A 14,135-nucleotide genomic window follows, 5' to 3' on the forward strand; every position below is an offset into this window, starting at 1 on the left:
ATGTATCACAATGCGTATTTATCCCCCTCTAGGGTTTCTGAATGGGAAATTCGGAAACACATACATGCCTAAAATGTCACCAAACAGAGGCAGACACCTAGCACTGTCTATGGGCTTGTCCCGTCATAAAATAACTTAGGCATTATGCAGAGGCCAAAGTTGTCACTTTCGTGAATTTGGTACTTGTGTAGTTTCACGGTGGCAGTTACACCGTCAGCGTAGCGTCCCTGTCAGAATCAGTGTAGTGTTCCCGTGGCCAGCGTAGTTAGCATAGTCAGAAGTAGTATAAGATGTATAAGAAATCCTATAAGATAAAAAAGTTTTCCACTTGTCTACAATGGCCTTCACCCAATCCATTCTGAACAAAAAAATTTAATTTAGCTAAAAATAAAGGTATCAATTCAGCCATGAAGTATTATCTTTTTACCTGTAGCACAAAGGGCCAATAGTAGATTTTTACTTTCTTTAGTCTTTAGTCTAAAGTTTGGATCAAAAACACCCAATATTGCCCACTCTGGGATAAAATTCACGGTACTTGTGTAGTTTCACGGTGGCAGCTTACGCTACGTTTGATGCTACGCTAACAGCGTAGCCCAACGGCTGCCTTACTTGTGTAATTTCACGGCGGCAGCCTAAGCTACGTTATCTGCCGCCATGAAACTACACAAGTAACTGCCGTACTGTTGCCGGGAACTGCATTTCTGTCCCCGGCGTCCCTGGCAAGCCTAGTCATCGCCTCTCTCACACCGCCAGGGCCAGCATGATCCCCTCACTTTGGCGGAGAGGTGATCATGCTGGCGCTGGCGGGTAGGCGCTCCATCTGTTTGAGACGCAGGAGCATCTCAGACGCTCCAGCAATGAGACGCTCCTGCGTCTGAGTAGCTATTGCGGCATTTACCAGTGTTCCTGATAACGTAGCTTAGGCTGCCGCCGTGAAACTACAAAAGTAAGGCAGCCATTGGGCTACGCTGATAACGTAGCTTAGGCTGCCACCGTGAAATTACACAAGTAAGGCAGCCGTTGGGCTACGCTGTTAGCGTAGCATCAAACGTAGCGTAAGCTGCCACCGTGAAACTACACAAGTACCGAGAATTTTATCCCAGAGTGGGCAATATTGGGTGTTTTTGGTCCAAACTTCAGAATGACTAAAGAAAGTAAAAATCTACTATTGGCCCTTAGTGCTACAGGTAAAAAGATAATACTTCATGGCTGAATTGATACCTTTATTTTTAGATAAATTAAATTTTTTGTTCAGAACGGATTGGGTGAAGGCCATTGTAGACAAGTGGAAAACTTTTTTATCTTATATATACATCCACCTTTCCCCTCTCCACATGGCAACAGATACACTTTAGTCTTAAGACTACTTCTTGGTATCTCACTAGATTGGCTGCACAGAATCCACCCGTTCTTCTGGTTTAGAAATGTGGAATTGGTTGGTGATCTCTTGCATAACTTCCATCCTTTACACAGTAATTAGACAAATGGAAACAACTCTTGTTTATCTTTAAGAGAATTATTTTATTGTGTTATTGTATAAAATATGTGTAAGTATACCAATATACTTTTCTGATATTATACTTTGAATGTACTTGTTGACTCTTAGTAATTGATGTCTCAATAAAAAACAAAACAAACATAATTTACAAATCATGGTATTACCTATTAACAAGGAGTCAAGAAAGGGGGGGGTACACTTTACATGGACTTGTTGGAGGGCACTGGGGGGCAGTCCCTCCAACAGGCCACACCTGCCACCCAAGCTCCTCCCCCTCCTGTGCAACAGGCACGGGTTCCAGGATGGGCACCAAGCAATTGAATCAGGCCCTGTGAATTCATACACAGCTGGAAGGCCTAGCCTTCTTAGGAAAGTCTGAGACAGCGTAGACTTGCTCAGTGGTGTGATGGTGCGACCAATGTTCCTGCTTATGTACATGAGCGACAGTAGGCATCTCTGTGCATAAGCCAATGGCTGACTCATTAGTATATTTTGCCATGTACCGAATCACTTCTGTGCATGCGACTGAATCAGACCTAATGTGAGCATTGCCATTAGCATGATGAGACAACATGGATTGAGATGTTCATTAATTTTAACTGTAAAAATAATTTGCTGCAGCTAGGTGATTTATGCTTGAGAAAGAAAGATAAGACACTGTAAATAAATAAATCTTTATAATTTAATTATCCAATCAATATGACCTGGTGCCCGTTTTTCCATAAGTGGTAACTGAGCACATCTACACCTGCTGCATCTAAATTGCATCTGTTCTCCTGTAATCAGACATACATGATGTGCACACCTGTTTTCTAATGTTGCTGTTACAGGATCCTGAAGTGGAGAGATTGAACTACAGACATTGGGTGAACAGTTGTACCATGCAGGGGATTCATTATAGGATCACTATGCTTAAACTAAATTACAATATTTTTAATCAACAGTTAATAATATCTGTTAAAATATAAATGTTTTGATCTGATGTGTAAGATTTTAAAATGTAATCTTATTTCACTTGACATAGATCAATAAATATTCATAATTCACACACAGATTCTCTAAGCTTCAAAAGTGATAAAATGGAGAGTGATAAACAGCCAGCCAATCAGCTCCTGCCTGACATTTTTTCAAACACAGTCTGTGACATGTCAGGCAGGAGCTGATTGGCTGGCTGTTTATCACTCTCCATTTTATCACTTTTGAATCTTAGAGAATCTAGCCCATATACTGTTAAAGCAGGGGTGGGGAACCTTTTTTTTTGTGCCAAGGGCCGTTTGTATGGGGAAAAAATCCTTCGGGGGCCATATGTAAAAATTTCTTGTACAAATTGTCCTGCTGCTTCCGCCCCACGCTCCGGCGGCTGCCGCTGAATAGGACTGACAGTCTCCGGCTGCTGTTGATTAAGAGGAATCTCGCAAGAACTACCGACCTCTCACGAGAATTCTCCTGTACTTGACTCCCGGCAAAGCCACCGGGCGGGTGGGCCACTCAGACCGGCTATGGGGGCCGCATACGGCCCCTGGGCCTGAGGTTCCCCACCCCTGTGTTAAAGAGTATTATTTCTTTAAAGCATGGTCCCCTGAATAGCTCAATCTGTGTCCTGCTGCTGGCCTAGGTATTAACCTAATCTACTACAAATCTATTCTCACAGCTATATAATTATTATAAAGCACAACATTGTTTCATGATCAGACCACAATCATTGCATTATCAGTATTGTTACAACCATATATGAAACATTAGGAAACTTTATTGCATATATTTTGTCTTTGTAGATGTGCCCAGAACATTGCTGTCACTGAATTGAATATTTTCTAGCAAAAAAATATGGTATTGTACCTTTTGCCAATAGTAGATAGACAAATGTTCAAATATTTATGTGTCTTATTTTCCTGTGGTTAGTATACACTGGTCGTTTTACTGAATATGTTTTAGCAATATCGGTACTTGTTTCCTAGCACGGCGCCAAAGATTTCCATCCTATGGCATCTTATGCCATCACATACCATATAGCTGCATACGATGCATGTGCACCATTCTATTGGGCATGTCTAACACGCCCAATGGGTGTGTCTAACACCACCAATCACGTGTGTCTACCATCTTTTTGCACTCACTACAATATAAAATGTCTCTCAGCCACACCATAATCTCCTGCCTATTTAATTGTATTTAATTACTCTGTGTAACAATACATGCAAATAAAGTCAAAAACATTTATGGATGACACAGGTACTCAGTGGCGTAATTATAGCTCCGCAGCCCCCCGCTGTGGCGGGGAGGCGCAGAGAAAGTTTGGGCGCCGTGGGTCTGCGGGGCTATAGTTACCCGCTGCTGTCTCTACCTAGACCTACCCACAATGCTAGGTGCGAATGGGATAGCGAACTAGCAGTTGGCCATGCCCGCTTGCACCCAGCATGTGCACATGCACAGAAATGCGCATGCGCAGACAGAAAACATTGCGCGCCCGCAAGCAAATTAATCATAATAAGGCCCAATGTGCAAGCGCAAACCCCCACCATCAACAGAGGGGCCGAATTCAGAATTGTACGATCAGGTCTGAATCGGCCCTCTATATGTGCTATCAGATTTTCATTGGACAGACTTTATTGACAACTTTCAGCTTAGTTTGCAATACAAATATTAGTCTGTAGCAATCCAGATAGAATTTTCTGAAATAACCAACAAAAGTTATATATAGATTCCTAAAGTTCTGGCTTCTTTTCAGAATACGACAAAAAAGTAAGAAAAGGGGTGAGAGGGAAGAGCAAGTTTGTTCTTCACCTGCGGACATGCCTCAGATGTATGCCTGTAGATGATCATCCTTTTGTCACAAATATCTCTAGGGGATTGAAATGTCAACCAATGGTTATTTGTATTGCTAGTAACAATAAATGACCTGCCGGCCAAGCCTGCCTTGAAATTGTGGGGCCCATGATGGACAAATAGTCAGGGCCCCCCTTCCCTTTCTCAAACACCAGGAAGGCTTGGGTAGACCTGTATCTGCAGCACCGGCCGTATTACTCAACCTCTACATTTACTTTATCACAAATTATACTTATAAACTCCAGTCCTGGGCCTGGAGTTCAGACAGTCCCCCACCCCGATGGCTGCCGCTGACCTGCTGCTGGCTTTTTGCTTTATTACGGTTAGCACCTATATTTACTTCTAAACATCATTGGAGCTATGGTCTTCTTTAATGGATCCGTGGAAGTGAGCGCAGATTCGCATGAGTTTAATTTATACTGCATATCTTACATATACAATGAATGGGTTGTTTGATTGTCTGTCTGTCCAGTTATGCATTCTGATACTTCTGCACCAATCAGCATACTGGCCAGGGTTCAGGGGGAGTTAGGGTCCCAGTCAGACCTCCTGTTGGCATATGCTAGGCAGAACTTTGGCCCAGGGAGCCTGTTCAGAAGCTTCAATGGGATGGATTTGGATGAAAACTTTACAGAGTGTTAACAATGGATCCCAGAACTCATACGAATGGATTGCGTTACTAGTCAGACCTCCAGTTGGTGTATGCTGTGCAGAACTTTGACATACTGTATGGATCTTGATTTGGGCACAACAGCATTGGAATACAAACATTGGTAACAGAAGGAAAAGATATAAATCCATCTTGCAATGTAAGTGATTATAAAACTGGACAGAAAGGACTGCTGGGGATAAGGGTTACTGGCAATATCCCCCTCCTTCCACCCAAAAAAAAACCCAATACTGGGCAATCACCTCATGGGTGTGTTGAAATGGCTGTAAAGCTGCTAATTACTTTTAAAATGTTGATTGTTACATCCAACTCATTTATAAATTAATAACATGGGGATTTAAACCCAGGAGGCTTACATATATCCAGCCATATAACCTGTGTAATTCATAGGTGTCCTGGTTTGAGAAGAGCAATGTAGGAATGCAAGTGCCTAGTGCCAGTAATGAGCTCAAATTGTACCTAATGTGACAAGGAATCACATACACTGGATAGAGATGAAGTTTGTCTTTATTGGGCAGGAAAACAGCATACCAGGTTCACAGCTTGGCAAGAAGGTTACAGCATTGCAGGGTTTTCCACAGAATTCACAGACATGGTACACTCCACACACGGACACATATAACAGGAAGCCACAGGTGCTTTTAATCAGCCAAACCTTGATCACATGAAACCTGGACTGGATCTAATTTTCCTGCTGCTGCTCTAAAACCTGGACTGGATCTTCCACATTACCCTCATGTGGAAATATGCTGTCTCTGCCAGACTAGATATATGTCACCCTGCCTGCATCCACCATCCCATCCTTTTACTTACTGTATATGTAAGTTGGGGCTGACGGTGCAGTTCCTTGCTTCTGAATCCAGCTGACATGAGTCACTCTTGAGATGTCTCTCAATCACAGTATCAGGTGCAGTGTAGCCATTTTTTTTTTTTTTTTTTTTGGTTCGCATCAGCTGTGTGTTGACTTCACACAGCCGACCTGGCTTGCATGACGCATATGATTGTTGTTGCAATGTCGCCAGTGCCAGTATATGGTCCGCATGGGCCTGGAGCGGAAAACTATATGAAGTGCCCTATTGTGCACAATGACAGGATGTGTGACCATAGTCGTGGCATAGTCAAAGCACTTTGCTTGGTTTTACGCCGACATTTTTCAGGACTAAGCCCATCGTCAGGGTATTTATATAAATAAATATAGCCCAGCTCATCCATCCGGTCACCTCTGTAATGCATACAGCATGCATTGCGGCACAGATGGTGCCACTAGTGTGTCTGTGACTATGGTGCCATAGGAATACTTTTTGCAGATTGTTTTTATCGGTTTGTATTTTATGGAGATGTTTTAAAAAATAAACCCCTTTTTATTAGAGATGAGCGGGTCCGGATCCCCGAGATCCGACAGATCCGAATATCGGGGATCCGGGCCAGATCCGAGCCGGCTCGGGTGTTCCCGTCTGAATTCCGGACCAATAACGAGGCCGAACGTCATCATCGCGCTGTCGGATTCTCGCGGGAGCGGGATCTTATAAAAGACGCACGCGCGCCCGCCATCTTCACTCCAATCTTGGAGAGGGAAGAGGGTGGTTGGGAAGCTCCGTGTGCTCCGTGCTGTGCTCTGTGCCATGTGCTCCGTGACCTGACCTGTGCCCTCACTGCCCTGTGCTGTGCTCCGTGCCATGTGCTCCGTGCTGTGCTCCGTGACCTGCCCTCACTGCCCTGTGCTGTGCTCCGTGCCATGTGCTCCGTGCTGTGCCCTGTGTTGTAGACTTGTGGCCTGAGCCCTGTAGTGTGATTTAACTAACTAGGTGCTGCAGTGCTCACACGCAGGGGCTGCAGTGTCCACTGTCCAGGGGCTGTCCTGTGGCCCGTGCCCTGATGTGATTTATTTAGCCCTAAGCCCTGTGTTGTGATTTATTTTATTTAGCCCTGAACCCTGTGTTTTTTTTTGTGATTTAACTAACTCAGTGCTGCAGTGCTCACACACAGGGGCTGCAGTGCTGCTGAGTAGTACACTGTGTACAGGGGCAGCATTAATACAAGGGGCTGTGTCCAGTGTGACGGCCTATATCTTATCCATTGTCCAGTGTCACAAGTCACTCACGACATATATCCTGTGTCCTGTCCTGTGTGACGACTGACGACATATCCTGTGTCCAGTGTGACGACATATATCCTGTGTCGTGCTGCAGTGCTCACACGCAGGGGCTGCAGTGCTGCTGAGTAGTACACTGTGTACAGGGGCAGCATTAATACAAGGGGCTGTGTCCAGTGTGACGGCCTATATCTTATCCAGTGTCACAAGTCACTCACGACATATATCCTGTGTCCTGTCCTGTGTGACGACTGACGACATATCCTGTGTCCAGTGTGACGACATATATCCTGTGTCCAGTGTGAAGACATATATCCTGTGTCGTGCTGCAGTGCTCACACGCAGGGGCTGCAGTGTCCACTGTCCAGGGGCTGTCCTGTGGCCCATGCCCTGATGTGATTTATTTAGCCCTAAGCCCTGTGTTGTGATTTATTTTATTTAGCCCTGAACCCTGTGTTTTTTTTTGTGATTTAACTAACTCAGTGCTGCAGTGCTCACACACAGGGGCTGCGGTGCTGCTGAGTAGTACACTGTGTACAGGGGCAGCATTAATACAAGGGGCTGTGTCCAGTGTGACGGCCTATATCTTATCCATTGTCCAGTGTCACAAGTCACTCACGACATATATCCTGTGTCCTGTCCTGTGTGACGACTGACGACATATCCTGTGTCCAGTGTGACGACATATATCCTGTGTCCAGTGTGACGACATATATCCTGTGTCCAGCGTGACATATATCCATTGTCCAGTGTGACGACATATATCCTGTGTCCAGTGTGACGACATATATCCTGTGTCCAGTGTGACGACATATATTCTGTGTCCAGTGTGACGACATATATCCTGTGTCCAGTGTGATTATTATTAAACTGCCACCCTGTCTGCCCCTGTAGTGCTGCTCTGCTTCCGACATGTGCCAGGTTGGAAGTGTAAGGTCCACATGTATGTGATGCCCACTGCTGTCGCCTAGCTTAGTCATCCAGCTACCTCGGGATAACCTTATGGCCCTACTACAGTAAATGAAAACGATTTTGTGAGCTGTGAAGTGATCAAAATTGTCTAGAAATGAGTGGAAACTAATGTTATTGAGCTTAATAACACTTTAGGGGCAAAAACAGGCCTGAAAACTATTATTTTAGCAATTTTTAGCATTTTTCCAAATAAATCCAGATCCAAAACCAAAACCCGCAAGGGTGGTTTTGCCAAAACCAATCCAGATCCAAAACACGAAGGGAGATCCAGATCCAAAACCAAAACCCGAAAAAGTGGCCGCCGCACATCTCTACTTTTTATGAAGAACTTGATGTGTCAACTGTGGTGGGGACAAAAATCCTGACCCAAAGAAACCTTAAAATGAATATAGGAATTAATTCCCAAGACAGTGATAGCTGTATATGGGCCCTTATTCTGGTTGACTCACAAGGTGTGCAGCCTTGAAAGTCCACCAGTCACCATCCACCGCCGGCACAGACAACCGCCCCCCCCCCCCCTTCTCATGGCGCAACTACCCGCAGGCATGCAAATGAATTCACAGCTTTGCGTGCGGACACAAAATTATTTGATGGTCGCTGACTATCGAATAATTTTTCAAGCGCTTGCAAATCTAAGACACTTTTTTGGTGTCTTACATCGGTGAGTGCCTGTATGGGAAGCGGGCAGGCAGCTGACATCCGCTAACATCAGCTGCCCGTCCCCCACACCATCGGGGAATTACCATGAGAACGTCCAGCGTTTTCATGGGAACGCCTATGAAACACTGGGCATTTCCATGGGCGAATTCCCCGGCCCGTAACCCCACACCCCCCGGTCGCACTGTTGTGTGCGAGCACCCGGCGAATAATCTATTCGCCATGGCCCCTCGCACACAGTGACTGCACATGCGCATAACTGACTATGCACATACGCAGTCGAAAAACATCGCTCCCCTCACACCTTGATGTACGAAGATTGATGAAATACAAACATACCTTTATATTTATATAAGGACTAGTTCACAGGTCAGTAATATCCTATAGAGGATATTCCATGGTGAATGAAGTATGACCAGATGTAAATAAACCTTTGTATACACATAGAAACTAGAGATGTGCAGACTCGGATTCCAGAGATCCGAGCCCCCACAAACGTCATCATTCCGAGCCCTGTTCCGAGCAGCGCTCGGAGATTCCTGCCTGACTCGGGTCCGTCTGCGTGGTCAGAACGTCATCTCCCGGCTCCGGATTTCGCGAGGCTTTAAATTGCGGCTGCTGCGCCCGCCATCTTCACTCCAGTCTAGTAGTGGGTTGGGAGAGGGTGTGTTGGTGCTGCTGCTGGGGCTTTAACTTGTGCTCCGACCAGGGCGCTGCAGGTTATGTTCTCCCTCTATGGGGGTCATGGACCCTCATAAGGGAGAATAGACCCTGTGAGTCAGGATCCCCCTTGTCGGAGCACCAGCAGTCGGGATACTGACCGTCGGGATCCCCCCTGTTGGGCAGTCATCCGGCACCCACTTAATCCGGCCCTGCATGTCACCATTTTGCGTTGACAAACAAAATGAGATTGCATCATTCAGGAATGGATCGCACATGCAAAGAAGTGGGATAAATAAATAAGAGGGAAAATCAGCTGACAATGATTTTCACCCTTCTGCAAGGCTAGCTGAAGTAGCACCATGGCCCACAATTTTGTATTTAAAACAAGTCCACATGAATTTACTGGTATGGATCATTGGATAGACACCAACTAGGTCGACAAGCATTAGGTCGACATGCAGGAAGGTCGACATGCAGAAAGGTCGACATGATTGAAGGTCGACATGGGGTAGGTCCAGAGCCAGATTAAGGTCTAAATGGGCCTGGAGCTGAAAATGATCAAGGGCCTATTATGCGCAATAATAGGGGTTGCGGTCAGCACCTAATAATGTGGGTGGCATGACCAGTGTTCTGTTTATATATTTATATTATATTTATATATGCCTGGAAAAGGCAGGGGGCTGGCATAAGAAAAATGCAGGGAGATATAATGGCGGGTGCACTCCAAAAGTGCTCCCGCAGGACGCCGATGTCCTAAGATACTTGCGGGGTGAGGCGGCACTCCAGTCATAAAAAAATACTGAAAGCCGAAACTTGGTAGACAATATGTCAGCACCTTTACCCCTTATACAAATCATGCAACACAATAGTAACCCCTTATACTGTACTTGCTTCTTACACATTATGCCACATGGAATGAGACAAAATTCACACCGATTGAGCAAAAATTCACACTATGGCACACAGATTGAGTCAAAATTCACGTTATGCCACACAGATTAAGGCAAAATTCACATTTTGCCACATGGATTGAGCCAAAATACACACTATACCAGGCATGTTCAAACAGTGGCCCTCCAGCTGTTGTGAACCTACACGTCCCAGCATGCCTTGACATAGTTTTAGCATTCCCTAATTGCAAAACTGTGGCAATGCATGATGGGACTTGTAGTTTCACAGTTGGAGGGCCATAGTTTGGACATGCCTGCACTATACCAAACAGATTGAGCAATAATGCACAATATGCTTCATAAATAGGAGCATTGCGCGCCAAAGGCGCACATTAAAAATTTACACCATAATGCCCATTACATGTTAAGCCTCACACCATAATCTCCATTACGTATTATGCCAAACACCATAATGCCTATAAAAAATTATGCTACGTAAGTGTTGCATACCTATATGTTCATTGCCAGGGGTTCCATGTTCATTGCCAGGGGTTCCATGCTCATTGCCAGGGGTTCCATGCTTGTTGCCATGTGGGATTACATGCTCATTGCCAAGGGGGAATACATGCTCGCGGTAACTGGGGGACAGTCGCCGCCGGGCAGAAATGACAGCCATTAACAGCCGGGCAGACAGCAGGGGGCTGCCCGGCTGTATTCAGAGCACTGCATGTCCCGGCTATTTGAGATAATACCCCTTTCATACCAGAAAATGCAGGGAATATGGTCCCAGGATCATGCAGGGACATTTTCGGACTGGTCCCTTTTACACCAGCCTAGTCCCTGCATTTTCTGGTGTGAAGGGGACAGAAAACCACCCCGCCCCCCTTTAAACAACCAGCTATATCTTCGGAACCAATTGACCCATTTACATGTAGGCTTCGAATGATTTTGGTCCCGTGAAACTTGGCCGTTTGGTTCCAGAGAAATCTGTCCTTAAACAACATGAACAGCCATGAAATTACATTTCAGAAATGAAAAAAAATAGTTTTACCCACAATATCTCTAGAACCAATGAACCCATATGGACCAGGTATCAGAGTGAAGGCCCAGCGATTTGGGTTCGACTGAGATCAACCTCGAGTTTCTGTGATGCTGTAGGGGGAAATGGCAGCTGTTGGAACCGGATGGAGGTCGGAATTAGCGGGTCCCATGTTATCCTATGGGGGAAAACGTTCCAGGTTTGCCTGGCGTTATCTCCGGTTTCCGGGGGGCTAGCGACGCGGGGCTGGTCTCGTTGGAAAGCCCTGGCCCTCAGCTACAAAATGGAGAGTGGGCCTGGAGCTATAGCTCCATCAGGCCCATTGTTAATCCGGCTCTGGGTAGGTCAACAGGGTCATTAGATCGACAGAAGCATTAGGTCGTCATGGGGAAGGTCGACAGTCAAAAGGTCAACACAAGGTTTGTCACTTTTTTTGTCAACATGGACACTAAAACGTAGCACCGTGTCCCCTGGTATGGCTCGCTATGCTCAGCACATTATTTTATTCTCCCATCATGCCCAAGTGGATGGTAGGGCATGAAATAACGCCTGTCGGCACATGTCGGCTCAACTAAAAGTGAAAAACCCCATATCGACATTTTAACTGTCAACCTTCCCCATGTCAACCTAATGCTTCTGTCGACCTAATGACCTGGTCGACCTAACACATGTCAACATTCAGTCACATTGACCTTCAGTCATATTGACCTAGTGACTGTATCCTAAATTTACATGTTTCATGCAAAACATTTTTAAAACAAGCCTTCCGATTGTGACTGGTGTCCTTTTAGTGATGTTGTTATTTTTTATGAACAAATCATGTACTGTAGGTTAGGTCCTTTTTTGTAACTGGGCATTATTGTTTGTCCTAGTTGCAATGGACCATAGTACCGTAGATAACCTTGGAATGACAGAACTCACAGAAGAGAACTCAAGTGGTATTCTGGAGTCATCTGTATTCTAATTGTCTGGTTTCAAAAGACTTTGGGGAATCTGTAAAAACCTAATTTTTGTAGCCATCAATTGACTATGGGAGAATTTGGGACTGACATTTGGGACTTCAGGAGTCCCTTATTAAGTTGATTTGAGGTTATTGGGGCATATTTACTAAGGTGAGAGTTTTTAGAAGTGTGAGATGTTGCCCAAAGCAACCAATCAGATGCTAGCTAATATCTTCTATAAGGTGCTACATCAATGATAAGTAGAAGCTAATTGGTTGCTAGGGGCAATATCTCACACTTTTAAAAATGCTCACCTTAGTAAATTTACCCCATTGAGTTTTAATAAGGCATTGTACTGTAGACTGTGATTGTAATTTTACTGTCAATTACTTTATTATGTACATCTCAGTGCGTAATTAATGTCAGTGTAACTATACATAGTTGTTAACTTGAATAGTGTCACTCAAGTTAAAGTTGTCTAACAATTCCTGTAGTTGTGTCTCTGGGCAACATCAAAAATATAAGATATCGCCTATATACTGTTTGTATACTAGAATCCTGGTACTCGTTTGTCAAAAAGAAAAACTCATGTTCTTGAAAAAAAACATGAATGTGTTGGCGTACAGTGGGCACTTGGATTGAATAGATGGAATGTAAATTAGACCGAAAAATTGTGCAGATTTTCCAACTGTTGGAAAATTTGTCACAGATTGTCAAATATACACACCAGTTACAGACGGCCTTGTCTGTCCAATATATAGTAACCAATAAACATGTCAGTATTCACTCACTTCCCACAATACTAAAGTAGCTCAGTTCAACCAGTTCATAAAATGTGCATGCTATATCTGCAGTTCATTTATCTCTGTCATTTACATGTATTAAAGTCCCTATACCCAAGCTTAAATCCTTGAACTCTAGTCTGTGAACCATGCCCCCACCATGAGTGTCCGGCAGTGGCATGCGGTGGGGTGAGGCAGGTGAGGCAAAGCCTTTTCTGTCATACTAACGTATATTCCAGAGTTTTGAATTTATAAAATATGTCAAAAATACAAATAAAATATAAAAAAAAAATCTTATTTTTATTATTCTAATAATTTTTATAGTCAAAACTCTGGAGTAAAAAGTCTATGGCAGGTTAGGCATAGACTTTTCTGCACATCTCTTATCAAAACTCATCGAATCTCCAGCAGTGTATACTGCTGCACATGTGTATAATGCCGGCATGTACCCCATGCAGAGGCGTAGCTAGAGCAGAGCCGGGGGAGCACCAGCTCTGGGCGCTGACATGTCACCTGGTGCCGGAGCTCTGCCGCCAGCTCCCCTGCCCTGCTCGCCCGCTCCCTGCTGTGCCCGGCATCAGTCTGTACTGGGGACAGTTAACCCCGCCGAGCACTCTCACTGCGCATGCGCCGGTTTGGGACTTTCTCTTTTCTAATCTGTGCCTAAGGGGCAGATATATTAAGCCTGGAGATCAGCAGATACCTACTCTGAAAAAGGCCATGACACGCCAACATTTTCTCAGCCAATCTCGTAAACTCCATGTTAACACCTCCAAATGCCACTTCCGGTCAATCATTGTGATCGCAATGTGAGTGTGATCGCTGTGTGAGTATAGCACATGTGCAGTTTGACAATCACTCATTTGCATAAATATCGGCCATTGTGTACAAACATGAATTAGGTCCTTTAACTGCATATTCACATCCCCATTCCTGCACCTAAAAGAAGGCCATCATGGTGCAAGGGGTCATAAATATGAAATATATGACAGCCAGCATCACCTATTTGGTGCACACATGCAGAAATAAATTCAATAAAAGTAATAAAAGGCACAAAATGTGGTTTTATCCAGTGGCAGCTCGCACCTGATTGCAGGAAGGCTGC

The sequence above is a fragment of the Crinia signifera genome, chromosome 7 (assembly GCF_055691185.1).
Source record: "Crinia signifera chromosome 7, ASM5569118v1, whole genome shotgun sequence".
Taxonomy (NCBI): Eukaryota; Metazoa; Chordata; class Amphibia; order Anura; family Myobatrachidae; genus Crinia; species Crinia signifera.